We start from the raw sequence: 20,885 nt of genomic DNA, 5'->3' as shown, positions 1-20,885 counted from the left end.
GCCCCCCTTTTTTTTTTTTTTTTTTTTTTTTTTTTTTTTTCACAGGGAGGCCTCGCGACATGCAAATTGGACAGTTAAGGCAGAGCGAGGGCCGATTTATGTTCCCGCGCAAGGCTTTAACAGGGGCCGCGCCTCTGCTTTATGTGTCCTGGCGGGTTTGGGGGCACGGGCTGACCGCGGGGGTCACATCCATCAGCGCCCCGCATTGTGAGACGAGTCCAGATGTTTGTCCTCATTAGAGCCGGGGGAAGGAGAACAATGCAAACGGCTGCAGCTGCAGCAACAGCGAGCAAGGATTTAGGAGATTTCCACTAAAAAGATCATCTTACGGAGAGAGGGGAGGGTGCTTTTATTATTTTGCGATGTGCATTTTGGGGGCCCCCCACCCTCCGACACAAAAGAACCGGATGAATATTCCCAAATCCCTTTGGGTTCACATAGAATAACACTCCTGTTAATCACTTTGCTCTGATCAGGAAAACACTCATGCTTTCTAAGGCCTGATTAAAGAAAAAAATCAAGCGGTTAAATCCATGAAACTTCAGATGGTTTTAAGAGAGGAATAAAAAAAGGCTTTACAGAAAAAAAAAAACATCCAGTTTTGAGGTGTCTGGAGTTTTATGCGTGTCAATAAGAGCCCGATTGGAATTTTAAAGTCGTGATAATCGTCTCAACTCTCTGCTTTCTGACGTGTGTGTTGATAAAAAAGGTTTCAGATCCCGCAGGTGTGACGTGGACTCCGGCTTTGGGGTCACGCTGAGGTTCTGGAGCCTCGGGTTGTGAAGGTAAGCCCGACTTTTCGGATCCCCTTTTCAACGTCTCTGTTAAAAGAACCGGATTTCGATTCGAATTTAAAAGGAAATGAAAAGTTGGCTGTTCTCAGCGTGCTCCTCTCGCAGAATGGATATATAAAAGAATAGAAAAAGGATAAATGAGTAAATAAATCAGAGTGAGAAATGCTGTGGAGACTTTCCCACCTCCACCTCTACCCTTATTGCCCAAGTATCAATTATTAGCCACTAGGTGGCCATCTACCTCTCTAGTGGGCCATGACGTTCTTGCACGTTTGGCTTTATTTGTTTGCCCCCGCTTTCGTCTTCTTATTCCAGTTTGTGCATTTTTCACATTTTTCTTTTGGTTTTTTTTTCCCTTTCTTCCAGATCGCGTCCCGTCCATTTGCATCCCGTGTCAGATCACGTCAGAAAATAAAGCGTCCGACCCGAAGCGCGCCGTCAAACTTCGATTTTATTTCGAGCGGAAAGGTCAAAACACGCCGGCTGATTGTTTTTGTGTGATTCCTTCATCCACGGTCGAACCCGAGGTTATATTTCATTCCATCTCTCCATGACAGTGAATCATTTGTTCATAGTCCTTAATAATTTGCTAATACATAATCCGAGAGAAACCCTAGACTCCGGAGACGGACAAAAGTAGAAACCCTACCGCTGCGGTTTTGCATGAAGTCAGTGAAGGAGTTGTATTCAGGCACACACACACACACATACACACACCCCCTCCACCCTTTTACACACACACACACTCGTACAGCACGGTGACTTCCTCTCCCGAAGCGGCTCCTCGGTGTTGAGGGACCTTTACACAGGGGTCGTCGCATCACAAGCTCTTCCTCGAGACCAAAAGGCAGGGAATCCATTAAATACACATGAGAGTCTAATTAGGGCCCCCCTCGTGCGGCGGCCTCGGCGGCGGCGGTCGCTGGGGAACGTCACCGCCGGGGACCCCGACACCCCGGGAACACACTCTGCAAATTAATAGACAAGTAACCGTGGAGCAGCAGCGTGACTGACTGGGACCTCTCGATTCCGGCACCGGATGCATTTATAATAACGGTTTTATTGAAATGATCATCGGGATTATGTCTGTCTGTCTGAGAGGCGGGTTAAGGTTAGTTTGCGTTTTAAGATAAACCTGATTTGGATTTCACCCGTCCGGTGATTGGAATCCATGAAACCATAAAACACCCCCCCTGTTGTCGTTCTTTTTTTTTTTTCTTTTTTTTTCCCCTGATTGAATCCTGGACATTAACATAACTGATCATTTGGCTAATCAATTTTTAATTCAAGCAGAAGAAGAGGATTCGACTATATTTCCCATTATAATTAGGTCGGTAATAACATTTGGTGAATTATTGCACTTATGTTATTCAGGAGAAAAGTCTCTCCTCCGCCGCGAGTCGGATGAGATATTAGCCCGGACATGATTCTTATTCACGCCGCGGCACAGTGACTGATATTATTTAAATTACACCTCCTTGGGCAAAGTATTCAGAAATACTTTGCGGACGGAAATTTATCACAAACTGGGCGTAGAAAATGAGGAACATCAGAGTCTCTGATTACACCGACGAGCTGTCTGTTTCTTTTTTTTCCCCCTCTGTCTTTCTCGCTCTCTCAGGGGGGAATGAATGATGTTAACGCGCACGTCTGCCTGAAAGCAAAGGGCTGCATCCTCCCTCCGCTCTGAGGTGAGCGGTTTATTCACGTGCACGGACACGAGGGTGCGACGTATCGACTCTCTGCACGTTTGGGCCGGACGGGAGCGCTCTGCAGAATCGACTTCGTTCTCCGTCTCTTTGATTTATGAGGTTCACGTGTTTGTAGCGATATCATGCTAACCGCTAAGCTAGTTAGTGGTTTGCAGCTAAATGTATTGATTTACACCATAGCATCAACAGACTTTAAGCATAGATGATCAAAACTGCAAAAATAAGATAAGATAAGACAAGACGAGGTAAGGTGAGGTTTTTATTCAAAAAAATGAATAAAAACAAGGGTAAAAATAGATGACAGAATTTAAAAAAAAAAAAAACAACATATAAGAACAGATAAGGATAGGAACCGCAACAGAGTTACAATAACAATGACAAAAATAAACAGGATGGGAAAAGATATATACATACATATGGAAATATTATGTTTCTGGAAAGAAGATATTTAAACTGGTTGTCAAAAGGCATCGCTTTCGATCGAGGGTTCGAAAGAGTTTTATCACCGTTGTGAAGGAGGCCCAGCTCGCCGTAAATATAGAAAAGGAAGAACTGAACACGAGGGTGGTGGTGGGGGGGGGACACGCCAAATAGAGCCGTTAAAAATATTAAAAATATCTGGCTGCACGAACCATGTTTCAATATTATTTGTTTATCACTCCTAAGAAACAAGTTATAGGCAAACCTGTAATGGAAAACAATCAGTCAATCAATACTTTTATTTGTCATTGGCAAAAATCACACGGTGAGATAACGACAAGATAGTTTTGAGCATCCCTGACTCTTTGTCATTCATTATTTCATGTTTTTATAACACCAATAGGGGGATTTAACCTGCACTTGTCCCTTGTGAATCACAGAGACGTTAAACCGCTCACAAACAACTGTGCAAAAGTGATCAGTTCCTGCTTAAATTGTCATTACATCATTTTAATTTTCATTCCGTATACCGCTAATCCCCCAGCCTGCATCGCGGTTGGAGTCTATGGCAGCTGTCATTGGGCGAGAGGCAATCACACATAGAGACCTTCTCTCCCTTTGGCATAACAGTTACAATTGTAAGAATTCCAAAGAGTATCTTATTCCTGATAGTCTCATCTCATTTTTTTATTTAACTGTAAACAATTTATTTTTTTTAATTCGAGACATCTCCACCAAAAGCTCCGTTACTCTGTGTCAAAAGTCCTCCTTATTTTCATTAATGTATCTTATTTTATCCTACATCGCTTATAGAAGGAGGACAGCAGTATCTAGAACCTGCCAACTCACATACGCCCCCTACAGGTGAGGCACGGTATTTTCTGCCTCACGTCGTGACTTTTCTCTAAGGGTTATTTTCCGATCAGCGAGAATAATTGTAACACGTGCTTACGCTAAAGAATTACACACCTTGTAGAAGGTCGTGGTGTATTTTATAGTATAATCTATCTTTCTACAAACATTCTATAGGCAGCCCAGTTTGGGACATTTTGATCAGGAAATGCACAAAATCAGTGATTTGTTCTTGAGAACATTTAAAACATGATCGGGATCACACAGAAAATACATTTATAAATCAGATCATTGGAAAAATGTTAATATTTATCTTGCATTATCACTGTTTTTTTGTTTTCTTTTCATAATGACAGGTGAGGCAGAACCTCACCTGCCTCCCCTGACAGCACGTCACGTCCAGTGAAGCTCCCACATGTTTTTGGACTGTGGAAGGAACCTGGAGGAATCCCACGCAGACACTGGGAGAACGTGGTGACTCCGTACAGAAAAGCCTCCAGTCGTAAACCAACCAGGGACCTCGTTGCTGTGGGGCGGAAGCGCTAACCGCCGCGCCGCCATCTTTTTCATTTACCAATGACGAATCCGAGTCAAGGAGATTTTCTATTTGGTTTTTATCCTCTGCAAAATATACGGCCACGTCTAAGTGAGTGGGGGGGGGGGGGGGGGGGGGCTCCCTTTCAGTGCTGCACTTTATGGCGCGCATACAGGTGTAAATTCTCGTGCATATAATATGCTTGTCCTCGTCACGCCCGCGCACGTCGGCCAAATAGCCCCGGCCGTACCGCGGCCGTCCCGTTTACATCTAAATAACAACAAATCCAGCAGGTTCCTCCCCCGTGTGCGGCCGCTGTCCGAGGCCCATTAACCCAACTTTAACCCCCCATCTCCGGCCAGCGAGCCGTAACCGTCGCCATTCTGTCGCCGCTATAACACGCCACGTCCGATATTACAATGGAATGGGATTAGTTTGGGTTAACATAAACCTGTCAGAATAATGCGAGTTCCCGTGGAGGTCGGAGTCTCGGCGCTCGGGGTCGTGAAAAATAAATCCCTAATTCCGCCTCATTCCGCTCTCAGCGTGAGTTAAGGTTGAATTATCGTGGCGGTTTCTTTTTGGGCCTCATTCCTCCCGACCATCTCATCCAGACTGAAGATGAGATGGTAAATGAATAGTTAAAAAGGACGGCCGCCCGTAATCCCACAGAAAAATCCCAGCGAGCGGACTTCATCCCGTGCAAAATATTCGAGCCGGACAGCCGGAAATCCCAGAAATGAATTACTTTGTGAATTATTTTGTAATTACGGCTCTTTTTCCAGTCCGAAACGGGCAGGAAAATTGAGCTCTGAATATTTCATAACGCGCCGCACCGTCTTTGTGGAGGAAATTATTTGGAGATAAATGCTCCGGTGAGGGATAGATAACGGTTCACCGCCAGCCACGTCGGCGACTCAAATGAGTCTCTCCAGGGAGATCGAGTCAAATCCGTAACTGTCCAAACCCCTCGACCCGCCATGTTTGTCGCTGCGATCGGAAGAATCCAAGTCTCCTCGTGTCGATTTTGATCCGGAACTCGCAACCTGCGCTCGTCCGGATCCTCCGGCATGACTTTCGGCCGACGATGTGTAGCTTGCGTGGGGAAACAGCGTCGACATTCTCAAAGAAAACAAAAGCCAAGTGGTTGGATGAATGACGCACTTAGGTGAGCGCCGTGCGCGGGATGCAGGGGAATGATTTTGTCGCCTGTAGAAAACCTATGCGGAGATGCCACATTTGAAAAATGCCATCTTTAAAAGGCAAATCTAAATGTCAGAGAGACGGATACTTTACACTGAGCGCGCGCTGCCTTCTGGGCCCGACACAAAAAGGCGTGAGAATAATGTTTTTTTTTTTTTTCCTCCTCCCCCTCCATGTGAAGCAAACTGCATTTCTACAAAGACGGAGCCTCGTCTCCGCGCTCTTATCGCACAGAGACGAGCGCGGTGACCGCAGAAAAAAGAGGAAATCCAAAGAATTGTGTGCTGGAAACGGCAAACTGAAACGTGTGAAGGAATCGGACTCGTATGTGAGGAGATTGTGCATGTGAGCGTGTTAGTATACTGGAAGTCATATTTCGGAGAGTTCTTCGGGTTTCGGCAAAATGCATTGGACCAAACAGATGATTTTATTTGATAAAAAAAAAAAAAACAATCGAGGTCCTGTTTTTATGCTTATTTTTGCCAAGCCTCTCACCACGGTTGTCAACGTTAGCGTGCTAGCAAACGTTGACTGAGTTTATCCCGGTTAGGGCGTCGCAGCAGTGAGCGCTTCCTCCTCGCAGCGAGAAGATCCCTGTTTCACCCCCGTCTGTGTGGAGTCGCCATGTTCTCCCCGTGTCTGTTTGGGTTCCTCTCATTGTCCTAAAAACAAGCAGGAGGTTCATTGGAGAACCTGTGGAGCAGGGATGTCAAACCAGATCAGGCTTGCAAACAGGTTCAATCTGGCCCGCGAGATTATTTTACAAAGCATAAAAATGCGCTGCAATTTTTTTCAGTGAAAGAACCTACTTGTTGTGCCGTCTGGAGAATTGATTTTTGACACCCCTGATGTAGAGGGTGACTTGTTGTGCACCCCTGTGATTGGTCAAGGATGAACCCTGCCTCTCGCCCAATGACAGCTGGTATGAGTGCAGAAAAAACTGTATGCTAATATTTAGCCTCCTGTCCTCGTCATCTACATTAGCATGCTAACACATGTTGACTCAGATTAGCCCGGATGATCCGGTTTTAGCAAAATAAACACGGAAGCATTCAGTCTTGCCTCAACAACAAATTTTCCAACACAGAGACATTTGTCGTCTTTCTGTAATGTTTTCCGGTAAGCAATGGAGTCGTCATCCAGAAGTTATTGGAGGTTAGATATGAGAAAATAAAGTGAGTTTTTATATTCGCAAAGCAGTGGAAGAGATGAGGCGAATGTTCGGGTGTCAGACGCCGTTGGTTGTCGCGCGGCCCCTCGGGCGCTGTTTGGGTGAGTTTTCATCCGGACGGGGATCCACCGGGCTCTTCTCCCCTGTATGCAAATGAGACAGAGACAAATGTCCCATCACTTCTGGTGCTCCGAGTCCCAAAGTGCTTAACACTCTTCCTGTCACCGCCGCCCCCCCAACATCCCAGCTGCTTCACAAAACCCCCTCCTGCACCCCCTTCACTCTCTTTCCAGGCTCTTATGTTCTTTAAATGAGCTTTCCGACTCCACTTCCTTCTCGCAATTCAATTTTACAAGGCCATTATCCTGGGCGTAATGTGGAGGTTAAATATATCGGGGCAGACGTTATGTGAAAATAATTAGTGCTAATGAATAATGCATTCATTCTGCTGATGAAGAATGGCTGTCAGGGTAATGGAGTGCGAGGGAGGGGCTCCTCCGACAAATGAAATTAAAATATTTAAACACTCTTTTACGATATTCCCCGGCCCCCTTGCACACTTTTACCTACTGGTGCTGTGAAGTGGGTTAGACAGCCGGCTGACGCGACGCTTTCGGCCATTACTCATCTGTCGGTGTCTGCGAAGCTCGAACGTCGGAGAGGAAATGCCCCCCCCCGCGCTACAAAAGTTGTCAAGTCCCTCGCCGCGGTTAATCATCTGCAGGGCCGCAACCCCCAGAAGGGGCACCAGGGGCACCCGGGGTACCAGGGCCACCAGGGCCACCAGGGGCACCAGGGGTACCAGGGGCACCAGGCCCATCCCCCAGGGCCGCCGTCCAGCCAGATTCTGATATTTCCATGAATCCGTCTCTCTTTTTTGTGTGACAATGAAGGATGCAGGTTTTAAAATTGTCCTGTTTACGAGATGGTGGAATCAATATTTGTGGATAATGGTGGACCAGAAGCCAGCGTCGTTACATTAAAGGGTATTCTCACGTTAGGATAAAAACAGCCATAGCCCGAACCCCCGCCCCAAAACTCTCAAGGGTCATTTTACGCTGATAACGTGATTGATTAAAATACATTTATCATGTACGTGTTATCCTGACGTCTGCGTTGGTTCCTACCACAGTCCAAAAAAAAAAAAAGACGCAGAAGCTTCACCGGTGGTGACGTGCGATCAGGGGAGGCAGGTGAAGCTCTGCCTCACCTGTCATTAGGAAAAAAAACAGTGATGGTAATAAAATGTTTTTCCACTGATTAGATTTATACATGTATTTTCTGTATGATTCCAACTATGTTTTAAATGTATTCTAGAAAAGACTCGCTGAATTTGCGCATTTACTGCAAGCTAAGGCGCAGTAGCCGAGCTCACCGCGGCTGCGTGGCGTGTGATCATTCCTGTTTCTTAGTATATCACCTATAGAATGTTTGTAGAAAGATATTTTATATTATAAAAAAAACACCACGATCTACAAGCTGTGGAACTTCTTTAGCTTGCAAGATAAAATAATTCTCGCTGATTGGGAACTCAGAGAAAAGTCATGGGGTGAGGCAGGCAATATTGTGCCTCACCTGAAGAGGGCGTGTGTTAGTTGACAGGTGCTCGTGACTGCTGCTAGGATAAAATTACCTGTGAGAGTGTTGGAGAATTATTCAGAGAATGTGTACAAGGCAAAACTGCGGTTTCCCAGTCTTTAGGAGTCGGTTCTCCTCAGAGACCTGCACAAAGGAGTCGTCAGGTGGTTTTTCTTTTTTTGAGGTGCTCATTCGATCTTCTGAAGAATATAACAGATAATTAGTACACAAATACTTTGCACAAATGCTTTTTCCTTAGAAAAACGTGAGTGGATACTTCTGGTATGACTCAGATGAATGCAGGATTTTAACATGCTAGAAGTTAATTTAATTTGAATATCATTTTAATTTAGATAAATCAATGTGGTGGAATTCAGCAGAGATCTGTGGAATTAGAATCAGCCATGACTTTGAGCTCACCCTTGAATCTACTTTAGATTCATTTTAATTCAATAACGCTTATAATAATGTATTGTTATAATGATAATTGTTATTACGAATTATTATTTTCATTATTGTTATATGTCATATGGTTATTATTATCATTATTGTTATCAGCAATTACGTGTTATTATAATACAGTGTGATGATGAGGATGATGATGATAACAATAATAATAATACCTTATAATAATGATAATAATGATGATACTATAATAGCGTATTAATATAATTATAAATGTTAATAATAACATTGTTATTATTTAATTTTTTTCATCATTGTAATATGTCATATTGTTATCAACAATTATATGTTATTATTATTATTATAATACATGGTGATGATGATAATTATTATTTTTGATTATTGTTTTATTATTATTGATAAATATTATTGTTATATAATAATTTATTCTTTATTTATTAAATATTTATTGTATACTAAGAATAATAATGATTATTGTCAATATGATTATTATGTATACATATATTCTATATAAATATATATTCTATAAAATTATGTATATTTAATATATGTTTTTATTATGTCATATGATAAAAATAATGATATATTATTATTGATAAAAAACAGTTTAATTCTTTATTTTTATATATTTATTAGATATGTAGTTTATTTATTATTATAATTATTATTATCATTGTTATTATATTATATATATATACATTTATATATATATAATATATATGACATATATAATATACTACATATATTTTATATGTATATATGTATTTGTATATATGTATATATGTAAAATATATGTATTTTATTATGTTGTATCATAATCAATGATAATAATAATAATTATTATTATTATTATAGAAAACAAATAATCATTTAATAAATAAATAAATATTTAATAAATATTTAATAAATATTTTCTCCTGAGTCCTTAGACTTTCACATCTTTTATTCCCATGGGGCATGCCTCGATCTATCTCAGGTCTCAAAAAATTGTATTTCTTTTATGAATATTACATTTATTATTGTATGATTTCAGCGATCACATCGTGCCTCCAAACCCTCACATTCCTCTCATTCATCCTCTCTCTCTTTCTATCCGAACTGGTGGAGGCAGAAAGTCGCCCACATTGGGTCTGTCTGAGGTTTCTGCGCCGGTAAACGTTTGAGAGATGTTGGGTTTGAGCGCGGTGCAGACACGCTCTACATGGAAAGTATGATCACACAACCGCCTCCTGGTTTGGTGCCGGAAAAGAATCTGACTGGACACGACTTGATGCTTCCTCTCGGCCCGGCTCACATCCGTCCATCCTACACCAGGACGGTGAGTAAGGAGCTTTATGGAAAAACATCTCGCCTTATTGATTTTCTTCATGTGACTGTTGATCGGAAGTGAGATCGATGAATCTCCCGAACTGATCTTATCCGATCTGAACTCCAATAAAAACGAACCTCTTGTTTGATAATTCATTGGCTGTATTGAGTCCTATTTGACATCCTCATCATGGCTAATCTATTGGGATTACTGGCTGGATAGATGAAAAGTTTTGGAAAGGACCTTTGGACTAATCAACTAAAAATAAATAAAAGAAAGAAAGAAAATAAAAAATAAAATTAAAGAAATATATAAAATTAAAAAAAAGATTAAATAAAATATAAATAAGTTTTTTTTTTTACAAATAGAATAAATAAATAAATGAAAAAAGAAATTGAGAAAAATAAGTTAAAAAAATAAAAATAAAAGTAAATCAATAAAATACTAAAGTATCAGTAATAAAGACATTGAATACGAAAATTAATTAATGCAGCCTCAGGGCGGCACTGGCCCGTGCCTCTCCAAGCCTGCCTTGGGGGGGCACGGAGCAGTGTCTCCCTGTGCCGGTCCCAAGCCCGGATAAATGCAGAGGGTTGCGTCAGGAAGGGCATCCGGCGTAAAACTTTTGCCAAAACCAAATATGCGAGACAACCAAAACTATACCATACCGGATCGGTCGCGGACCGGGTTAACAACGACCGCCATTGGTACTGATGACCTACAGGGTACTAATGGAAATTGGGCTACTGTGGGTCGAAGAACAAGAACAAGAAGAAGAGGTGGAGTGCGTGTTCGGAAGCAGAGAGAGAGGAGGAAGGGAAAGAGTCTGGGACTGAGAGTAGGGACTTTGAATGTTGGGACTATGACAGGAAAAGGTAGAGAGCTGGTCGACATGATGCAGAGAAGGAAGGTGGATATACTGTGTGTCCAGGAGACCAGGTGGAAAGGTAGTAAGGCTAGAAGCTTAGGAGCAGGCTTTAAGTTGTACTATTATGGTACTGACAAGAAGAGAAATGGAGTAGGAGTTATCTTGAAGGAGGAGTTTGTTAGGAACGTCCTAGAGGTGAAAAGAATGTCAGATAGACTTATGAGTCTGAAACTGGAAATCGAAGGTGTGATGCTCAATGTTGTTAGTGGCTATGCCCCGCAGGTGGGATGTGAATCTGAAGAGAAGGAGAAGTTCTGGAATGAGTTAGATGAAGTGATGCAGAATATTCCCAGAAATGAGAGAGTGGTCATTGGTGCAGACTTCAATGGACATGTTGGTGAAGGCAATAGAGGGGATGAAGAAGTGATGGGCAGATTTGGTATCCAGGATAGGAATGCAGAGGGACAGATGGTGGTAGATTTTGCAAAAAGGATGGAAATGGCTGTAGTGAACACCTTTTTCCAGAAAAAACAGGAACATAGGGTAACTTATAAGAGCGGAGGTAGGAGCACGCAGGTAGACTACATCTTGTATAGACGAGGTAACCTGAAAGAGATTAGTGACTGCAAAGTAGTTGTAGGTGAGAGTGTAGCCAGACAGCATAGGATGGTGGTTTGTAGGATGACTCTGGTGACAAGGAAGATGAAGAGGACAAAGGCAGAGCAGAGGACAAAATGGTGGAAGCTGAAAAGGGAGGAGTGTTGCATGGTTTTCAGGGAGGAGTTGAGAAAGGGTCTGGGTGGTCAGGGTGAGCTTCCAGATGATTGGACAACTACAGCTAGTGTTATCAGGGAGACAGGTAAAAGAGTACTTGGTGTGTCATCTGGAAGGAAAGTAGATAAGGAGACTTGGTGGTGGAATGAGGAAGTGCAGGAGTGTATACAGAGAAAGCGGTTAGCGAAGAAGAAGTGGGATACTGAGAGGACTGAAGAGAACAGACAGGAGTTCAGGGAGGTGCGGCGAAAGGTAAAGATAGAGGTAGCAAAGGCAAAACAAAGGGCTTATGATGACTTGTATGCTCGGTTGGATAGTAAGGAGGGTGAGAATGATCTATACAGGTTGGCGAAACAGAGAGATAAAGATGCAAAGGATGTACAACAGGTCCGGGTGATAAAGGACAGAGAGGGAAATGTATTGACAGATGCTAGAAGAGTGATGGGAAGATGGAAAGAGTACTTTGAAGAACTGATGAATGTGGAAAATGAAAGAGAGGCAAGGGTAGAAGAGGTGACTATTATAGACCACAAAGTAGCAAAAATTAGTAAAAGTGAAGTGAGGAAGGCATTGAAGAGGATGAAGAGTGGAAAAGCAGTTGGTCCTGATGATATACCTGTGGAGGTGTGGAAGTGTCTAGGAGAGGCAGCGGTAGATTTTCTGACTAGATTATTCAACAGGATCTTAGAGAGTGAGAAGATGCCTGAAGAATGGAGACAAAGTGTGATGGTGCCTATTTTTAAGAATAAAGGGGATGTGCAGAATTGTGGCAACTACAGAGGGATAAAGTTGATGAGCCATACAATGAAGTTATGGGAAAGAGTAGTGGAAACTAGACTGAGAGCAGAAGTCAGCATTTGTGAACAGCAGTATGGCTTCATGCCTAGGAAGAGTACTACAGATGCAGTATTTGCGTTGAGAATGCTAATAGAAAAGTACAGAGAAGGCCAGAGGGAGTTGCACTGCGTTTTTGTAGACCTAGAAAAAGCATATGACAGGGTGCCAAGAGAGGAGCTCTGGTATTGTATGAGGAAGTCTGGAGTGGCAGAGAAGTATGTTGGACTGGTGCAGGACATGTATGCTAGCTGTGAGACACTGGTACGGTGTGCTGTAGGGGTAACAGAGAAGTTCAAGGTGGAGGTGGGACTCCATCAGGGATCAGCACTGAGCCCCTTCTTGTTCGCAATGGTGATGGATAGGCTGACAGATGAGGTTAGACAGGAATCCCCATGGACCATGATGTTTGCGGATGACATTGTGATCTGTAGTGAGAGCAGACAACAGGTAGAGGAAAATCTAGAGAGGTGGAGGTATGCTCTGGAAAGGAGAGGAATGAAAGTTAGTCGCAGCAAGACAGAATATATGTGTGTGAATGAGAGGAACTCGGGTGGAGCGGTGAGGCTACAGGGAATGGAGATCAAGAAGCTGGAGGATTTCAGGTACTTAGGGTCAACAGTCCAGAGCAACGGAGAGTGCGGAAAAGAGGTGAAGAGACGGGTCCAAGCAGGTTGGAATGGGTGGAGAAAAGCGTCAGGGGTACTATGTGATAGAAGACTATCGGCCAGAATAAAAGGAAAGGTGTACAAGACAGTGGTGAGACCAGCGATGATGTATGGACTAGAAACTGTTCCAATGACCAAAAGACAGCAGGCAGAACTAGAGGTTGCAGAGATGAAGATGTTGAGGTTCTCTTTGGGAGTGACCAGGATGGATAGGATCAGGAATGAATCTATCAGAGGGACGGCACATGTTCGATGTTTTGGAGAGAAGGTCAGAGAAGCCAGACTGAGATGGTTCGGTCATGTACAGAGAAGAGATAGTGAATATATTGGTAGACGGATGCTGGAATTGGAGCTGCCAGGCAAGAGGTCTCGAGGAAGACCAAAGAGAAGATTTATGGACGTAGTGAGAGAGGATATGAAAGTAGCTGGTGTGAGAGAGGAAGATACAGAGAATAGGGTTAGATGGAGAAAGTTGACTCGCTGTGGCGACCCCTAACGGGAAAAGCCGAAAGAAGAAGAAGAAGAAGAAGAATACGAAAATTAATTAGAGAAATAAATTAAATAAAAAAGTAAAAATCAAGAAATAATGCAAATTTCAAAATAAAATAAATTAATAAATAAATAAAAGAAGATCCCAGCAGGCTTGCAGTTGTAAATTCAGATTACAGGGGACAAACTAAGTCGCTGTTTTTATTTATTAATTTCTTTGTTATTTTTTTATTTATTGTTTAATTTTTTTATTTTCTTGAATATTTTCTGGATTGGTGTCATCAATTGGAATATTTTGGGACAACCCAGTTTTTTTCTTTGTTCTGCATTTAGACGAACCAGCAAATGGATAAATACCAAAAATAAATCAATAACACCATTACGTTATCAGACGACTGAGGGGAATCGTTAATAATCCGAAATGAAATGACCATTTGAAAAGGAAAGCTTTCTCAGTGAATTTTAAAGGAAATCCCAACAGGCGTGCAGTTTAGTGTAAATTGAGTTTACAGAAAACCAACTAACTCGCTGTTTTTTGCTTTATTTTTTTTATTTGGTATTTGTTTTTTTATTGTTTTATTATTATTTTTTTGAATATTTTCTGGATTTGTAAAATCAATTTGGATATTTTGGGGAAAAAAATGTTTTCAATGTTTTATCATTCAGACTTACTGGCAAAAGGATAAATACCAAAAATAAATGACTAAATAAGACAGAAGGAATCAGACGAGCGAGGGGAATGTTTTCTAATTTGGGATTAAATGACCATTGGATCAGGAAAGAATAAATAGTGAGCCTACTAAGTGAATTTTAATGACAATCCCAGCAGGCTTGCAGTTGGCTATAAGTTAAGTTTACAGGAACCAAGCTGACTAGCTGTTTTTTTGTTTTTTGCTTTATCTATTTCTTTGTTATTCAATGTTTTTTTATTTATCTGAATATTTTCTGAATTGGTAACATCAAATGGAATATTTTGGGAAAAAACTTTTCTTTGTTCTCTCATTTGGATGAACCAGCTCGTGAATAAATACCAAAAAAAAAAAAAAAAAAAACACAAGCAAGCAAGGGGAATGTTTAATAATCTGTGATTAAACTACCCTTGGAAAAAGATGTTAAAGTAAATCCCAGCGATCTTGCAGTTGGGTACGAGTTTAGTTTACAGATGACCAACTACCTAACTAACCAGCTGTTTTAATCCCCATCGACCACAGCGGTTAGCAAAGACATCCGCCACACAGCATCTGACTGGTTTCTTGTCATTAATCTGCAAACCCTCGTCTTGCAGGACGAAACGGCACAGAGTCACAGAAAAATGAAGGAAAAGAAAAGAAGGCCCGGGATCTGGGTCACCTCCACTTCCACGCACACACAAATAGTGATTACAAGCAAGACATTAAAAGGGAATTACAGCGAAACAATTTACACATAATGTAGCAGTCATACGAACGGAGGGAGAAGAGGGATGGACAGAGATACGGACGGATTAATAATACATGTTTTAATTAAGCAGCCGGGAAGGGGAGGTGGTGGTGGTGGTGGTGGTGAGGGTTCAAGGCGCAGGGAAAGACTGGGAAAATGAAAGAACCCGAGAAAGAGAGAGAGAGAGAGAGCCTGCTGAAGGAAAATAAGCGAAAACCGGGCGACAACGACGGTAGGAGGGGGTTCGGGCGACGTAGCCGTGGATTTTTTTTTTTTTCCTGCAACGCCGTGATTCATTGGCAGTAAATATGCAAACGGCTGATGGCCATAAGGCAATGAGAGGAGCAGCGCTCATCTACATGTTGCACAGCAGGCTATAATCCATCTGAGGGGCGAGGAGTAATGACACCGGGAAGCAGAAATAAGAGCCGTGCATGTGTGTATGTGTGTGTGTGTGTGTGTGTGTTACCCTCAGACAGATCCATAATGCATACAGATGTGAGGGCCAGAGAACTCAGACACAGACATCATGAAATCTGGTTCAGGCACTTATTAATGCATATGAGGCTGCTGTCAGGGATGAGAAAAGTTTGAAAAGACGTTCCGGGGACGTAACGATCACCGAGAAATGATTCATCTGATTCGTTTGATTCATGTGATTCCTCTGAATCGTCTGATTCGTCTGAAGGCAGCCGAGGCAGGGTCGCCTATAGATTACAAGTTTTGATTTTTTTTTTTTTCTTCCCCCCACCAATCGGCTGCAGAGATGCAGATATAAGTCTCTGGTTTTTCAGTCCAATAAAATACCATTTCACTCCTCCACGTGAGTGTGTTTACATTTACACACACACACACACACGTGTACTAAAACACAAAGACCTTCCTCTCCCGAGGAATGTCACCGTGCACATTAACACCGGGAGTGGCAGGGCGAGTAATAAATTGTGTTGAACATTGATAAACTAATGCAATTACCTGCAGGGCGAGCGAGTCAGCTAATTTAAAGATAGCAGGTTTTGTTGGTGGGGTGGGATCGGGGGAGACGGCTGGATGGAGGGGATCTTAATCGGCCCCGCGGGGGTGAAAGATGGCGCCTTTATTACGTCTGAGGGGTCAGCTTGGTAGCACTGTATTAGGATTGATCTTTTGATCCCTGCTTGGAAGCCCCCCCCCCCATCGTACTGTACCTGCACCCTGGATGTGCAGGATGGGGGTTGGAGTGGGAGTGGGAGTGGGAGTGGGGAGGAAAGGGTTAACTCTGCCAGCCAGGCAGCCTAATTGAGCTCCACACATCTCAGCTACACAGCAGAAACAGGAACCTGGAGGGTCATAACAAGCCGGGCGTGACTTATTCACACAATAAAGTGCGCCGATATCTAAATGAGCCATTGAGCCGAGCAGGGGTTGTGTGTGTGTGTGTGTGTGTGTGTTTGGGGGGTGGGGGTGACCATTAGGCTGCACGGACCGTGGGTACATATTTGTATATCTGCAATTGCCGTGTAATTTGCATACGTGGCTGGCTGTAGAAACGTTAGCGGCCCCTGGCACCCGCGGGGCCGATAACAGAACAGGACACGGAGGCCTCAGGACGCGGTTCTCAGTCACGGAGCCGTGAAGGAGTCGCATCCCCGCGCATTAAAACTGAACAACTATTTAGGCTCGTTGCAAACGGAGGGCCAATCGCAAATTTCCACGCCGTGACGTCGGTCATCGCGGTCTCGGGTCCTCGCCTCTCTGAGACCGAAGGTCCGTATCGACACGATGATGTCATGAAATGAAAAATATGTTTGAGAATATGTGATTATTTTTCATATCTTTAGTTTGTATAGTATAATCTAAAAAACATACTGTATATATTGTGCATATTTGTGAATATGATTAAATTGAATATAATGTATAATTCTTCATACCCTCATAACAATAAGAGTTGTGTATTTCTTCTGTTTCTACATTTTTATTCTATATGTCATCTGTATATGAATGTTAAGAAATATCGAACCTTTATAATTACATGAATTGTCTATTTTTTTATGAGTATGTTTTGTTTTATAGGTATGTCTCTCATATATTCATATATATTGATATTAATACATCAAAGTTTGCATTTTTGTATATGATTAAAATAAAAACCAACACATTGATGTTTTTAATCTGAATAGTTATATTTAAAAAGTATATAAAACTATGAATAGTTATTATATAATTATAAATAATTTATTATATTTGATTATAATTTCTCTGAATTTAAGATTTTTTATTTGATATATAAATAAGTTTTTTTCATTTTCAGAATAAAGAATGATTGATTACAATCGTATAGTTATAGAAGTTATGTATAAGTATTCCACACAGATGTAGTCATATGTGAAATAATTTCATAAATGTGTACATTTTGGCTTATCTACAAATGACTATACTCCTTTGAATTGTATAAAATACTACTACTAAAAGTGGTATTTTAGATCTCCATCGGAAAAATTCACAACAGCAGTGCAACAATAACCATATCAATAAATATGAATATAAATATGAAATAGAAGAAACAAATAGAACAAGGAACAACACCACCAGCAAAGATAAAAATAAATAACAGGATGAAAAAAATCCAAAAACAAACAAGGGAAAAATTGGATAATTTGGAGAATGGAGTAAACAACAGATAAAGAAAAATAGATGACGGAATTAAGAAATGACATGTGTGAATGATGACTGAATTATGATTAATGCTGAATAATGATTTTGGTTAAGTAATATAGTACAATGCACAGCGTGTAATGTGCTGTCATTTAGTAAAGATATGCATTAAATCATAACATATCAAACTGTTGTTATTGAAATACATAAAGAAAAAAACAGGTTTTCTTTCTTCAAAGTTTAGAAAATCAACAACTTTACCTACTGAATTCTTTTGTAAATTTTTAATGTAGTGAATTTATATGACACTATTAATTACTTCAAAAAATCTGTACAATTCTCTTAAGCAAAAAAAAAACGTTGAAAAATAATCAGAAGTATAATTATAAAAAATATACAAAGAATAAGCCACTCAGACGGGAGCGGAAATTCCGATGAACGACAAAATTCCTGTTGCCATGACGACCACGTATACAAGGACCAGAGCTGTGTTTAGACCTGTTTCCTCTGACACTCCGGAGCCTTCGCTTTAAACGTTTTCCTCCTTTTTCGTCCCTCCGGGACGGCGGTTTCCTGCGAGGCTCCTGTCAGCCTGAGAGCGGCGTCCGGGACGGCTCTGACCGATTTGAGGTTCTAGCGCCATTAAAAGTGCGACGTACTTCGGAGGTCTTTTAATCAGGATTCCAGCGCTCGCTCTGAATAATGCATCCGCCTCATTTCTCAGCGGGATGAGCTCACCCATCAGCCGCGACAGGAGCGATTTCCAGGAAGACGCGAAGGACGCGGCATCCGTTAATGACACCCTTAAACGCTTCGCACGCTGACGCGGAAAACCCTTTAGGCTTCCCTGAAAAATTCCAGAAATCCCCAAACTCCCGGCGACCGCGCCCATTATCCGCGCTCGATCCCAACGATAACGCGGGCCGAGGGGTCAAGAGGTCAGGGTTTAATGTGACCTCTGACACATAATTAAATTGCCGTCTTTAACTTCGGTTACAACCTGTCACGGCGCATCGGATTACATGCCGCAAATCACTGCGCCGATCAATGACGGAGGGGGCGGAGCCTAAGAGGGAGGGGGTTCGGCTCCGTCGGCGCAGAGATCATCCTTAATGAAGTTGAACCGTGCGGTGACCATGTTAGCGCGTGGCCCTAATCGCATTTTCAACGATGCGGCGCGGGAAACGCACCGGTCCCTCCAGGCAGGAAGGAGATCAAGCATCCCGAAGACGCGGTTTGGAGAGGTTTGTCTTGTAATCTCGCCGCCCGACGAGCTCGAGAGGAACCTCGCCGCTGAAAACGCGATATTATAAAAACCGACGGACACAACTACAGGTCGATTTTACCAAAGCGTCACTGTCTGCGCGCCGCCTTGTGGGAAAGAGATGTCAAGAGAAGAAGTGTAATCCGAAATGGACGGGACACTTCCAAGATTCCGCGGGAGTAAGGAAGTGTTTCAGGGGGAAAATGCGCTGACCTCCGTCGGACGCTCGGCTAAAAGAAATTTAAAAGATAAAAACATCCGCCATGTTTCGCCAGAGTCTCATCAGCGGGTTCGGCGCGAGCCGGCTGACGCTGAGGCAAACAGACAGGCCGAGTTCCGCTCAGCTGCTCGGGGTTTCGTGCACGAAGCCTCGCGGGGACGGCGCGAAGAGCAGCTGTCAACTGTGTCACTAGTAAACCTGCGGCTTTTTTTTTTTTTTTACTCCGTGACACGCCTGAACGCCGGCTGTGAGCGACGACGGGAAAACTGTCTGCGCCGTTGTAGCTGCAGGGGATATTTTTCAAAATAAAACTTTAATGCCAAAAAAAAAAAAAAAAAAAAAAAAAAAAGTCAGGAGTTGGTAAGGTATGATGTAGCTCTACAGATGACAAAACCGAACAGCGTTGAGAGCAATTAAAATTTGATCTCCTTTGGAAATAATAACATTGTAATGACACAGTTATAAACGCGTTACAGCACCTATGAAACTGAAACACCAGAAAATAAATAAAGAGTGAAATTGCACTTCATTCTGAAGCGTTTTGTTCAAATAGAAGAGTCACTTTCCAGTTTATTTGACAGTTATGAATGAACACCTGGTGGCAGCAGCTGGAATTAAGGACTTTAAGATCGGGATTTTTCTGAGTGAAAAGATAGAAACGGATCTAGATCCGATTAGGTTTCTTGTGGAAAGGTGGGAAATTTTTCGGTAAACAAGCGAGGCGATCGGAGACTTCCAGAACGAAAGCAGCAATTAAACATTTTGTCAGTTTCCTGGCAGGAGGAGGACGGCGGGCCGGGACGACGGACCGATGCGGATATTAGTGATGAGCTGGAAACGTGTTCCCAAGAACCATCTCGCGAAACCGCGACCTGCCGCCGTCTTGATTTATTACCGGTGCCGACCTGCTGGCGGGGGGATCCGGGGTCAGCGCCTTTCTGGGCCAGAATCGGCGGCGTCCAGGCGGAAGGGCTGCGGCTCCTGAGTCCTTATTTACAATAAACGGGAGGAAAAAAAAGACGTCCCAGAACTCAAATGATCCTGAACGGTGATTATGATGTAGAAGCTGCTTCTTTTCCCGATACTTGCTTTGTGGTCGGGTTGGTGACGTTCGGGGTGTGTGTGTGTGTGTGTGGGGGGGGAGGTTGTTTAAAGGGTTGGCGGTGGTATAAATACTAAATTAATCATGCTTTGGCTCAACTTGCCGGGGAGTGAAATTTGCTTATGGAGGCCCGCGATCACATCAAATATTCATGGCTTTTACAGAGGGGGCACTGAAGCAATGGGGGCGAGGCCCATGAAAGCATGAAGCTGCGGGGGCAGGGGGGCGTTCGGGGTGCGTGGGGGCGGGGAGGGTCACCGGTGATCCGAGAACGGACACACCTTGCCCTCCGTTATCGACGAAAATAGATAAAGTGGACAGAAATGAACCGACCGCGGCCTTTGGACGGATTGACTCTGCTTTATTTTGCCAAATTGGTTCATTTGTAAAAGGGATTGTTTGGTGCGCAGTGTTTCATTTTATTTTCCGTGGAAATACAGCGAGAGCTGAATAATTAAACTGTCAGTGTGTAATGTTATGCATTTTCCTAGTTGTTCCGTGTCTATATGACCGACTTACGGGGTCCCCGGAGGGGCCTCGGCGAGAAAAACCCCGTCGTTTTTCAAACAATTTACCCGGCAAACAAAAAGCGCGAGCGGCGGAATCCCCGCCG

The 20,885-nt window shown here is 42.7% G+C and overlaps 1 long non-coding RNA gene across 1 annotated transcript; it reads left to right on the top strand.

The window, feature by feature from the left end:
• The first annotated feature begins 6 nt into the window (after window positions 1–6).
• Window positions 7–16,066, top strand: LOC147235961 (uncharacterized). Its single transcript, XR_015105961.1, has 4 exons — window positions 7–785; window positions 1,161–2,485; window positions 9,803–10,009; window positions 14,919–16,066. It is a non-coding gene; the product is annotated as an uncharacterized LOC147235961 (long non-coding RNA).
• The last annotated feature ends 4,819 nt before the right edge of the window (window positions 16,067–20,885 follow it).

The sequence above is a fragment of the Fistularia commersonii genome, chromosome 3 (genome assembly GCF_037954325.1).
Source record: "Fistularia commersonii isolate RoL2024-O1a breed Wild chromosome 3, RoL_Fcom_v1.0, whole genome shotgun sequence".
NCBI lineage: Eukaryota > Metazoa > Chordata > Actinopteri > Syngnathiformes > Fistulariidae > Fistularia > Fistularia commersonii.
The sequence above is the reverse complement of the archived record's forward strand: the minus strand, read 5'-3'. Positions and strand labels throughout refer to the sequence as shown.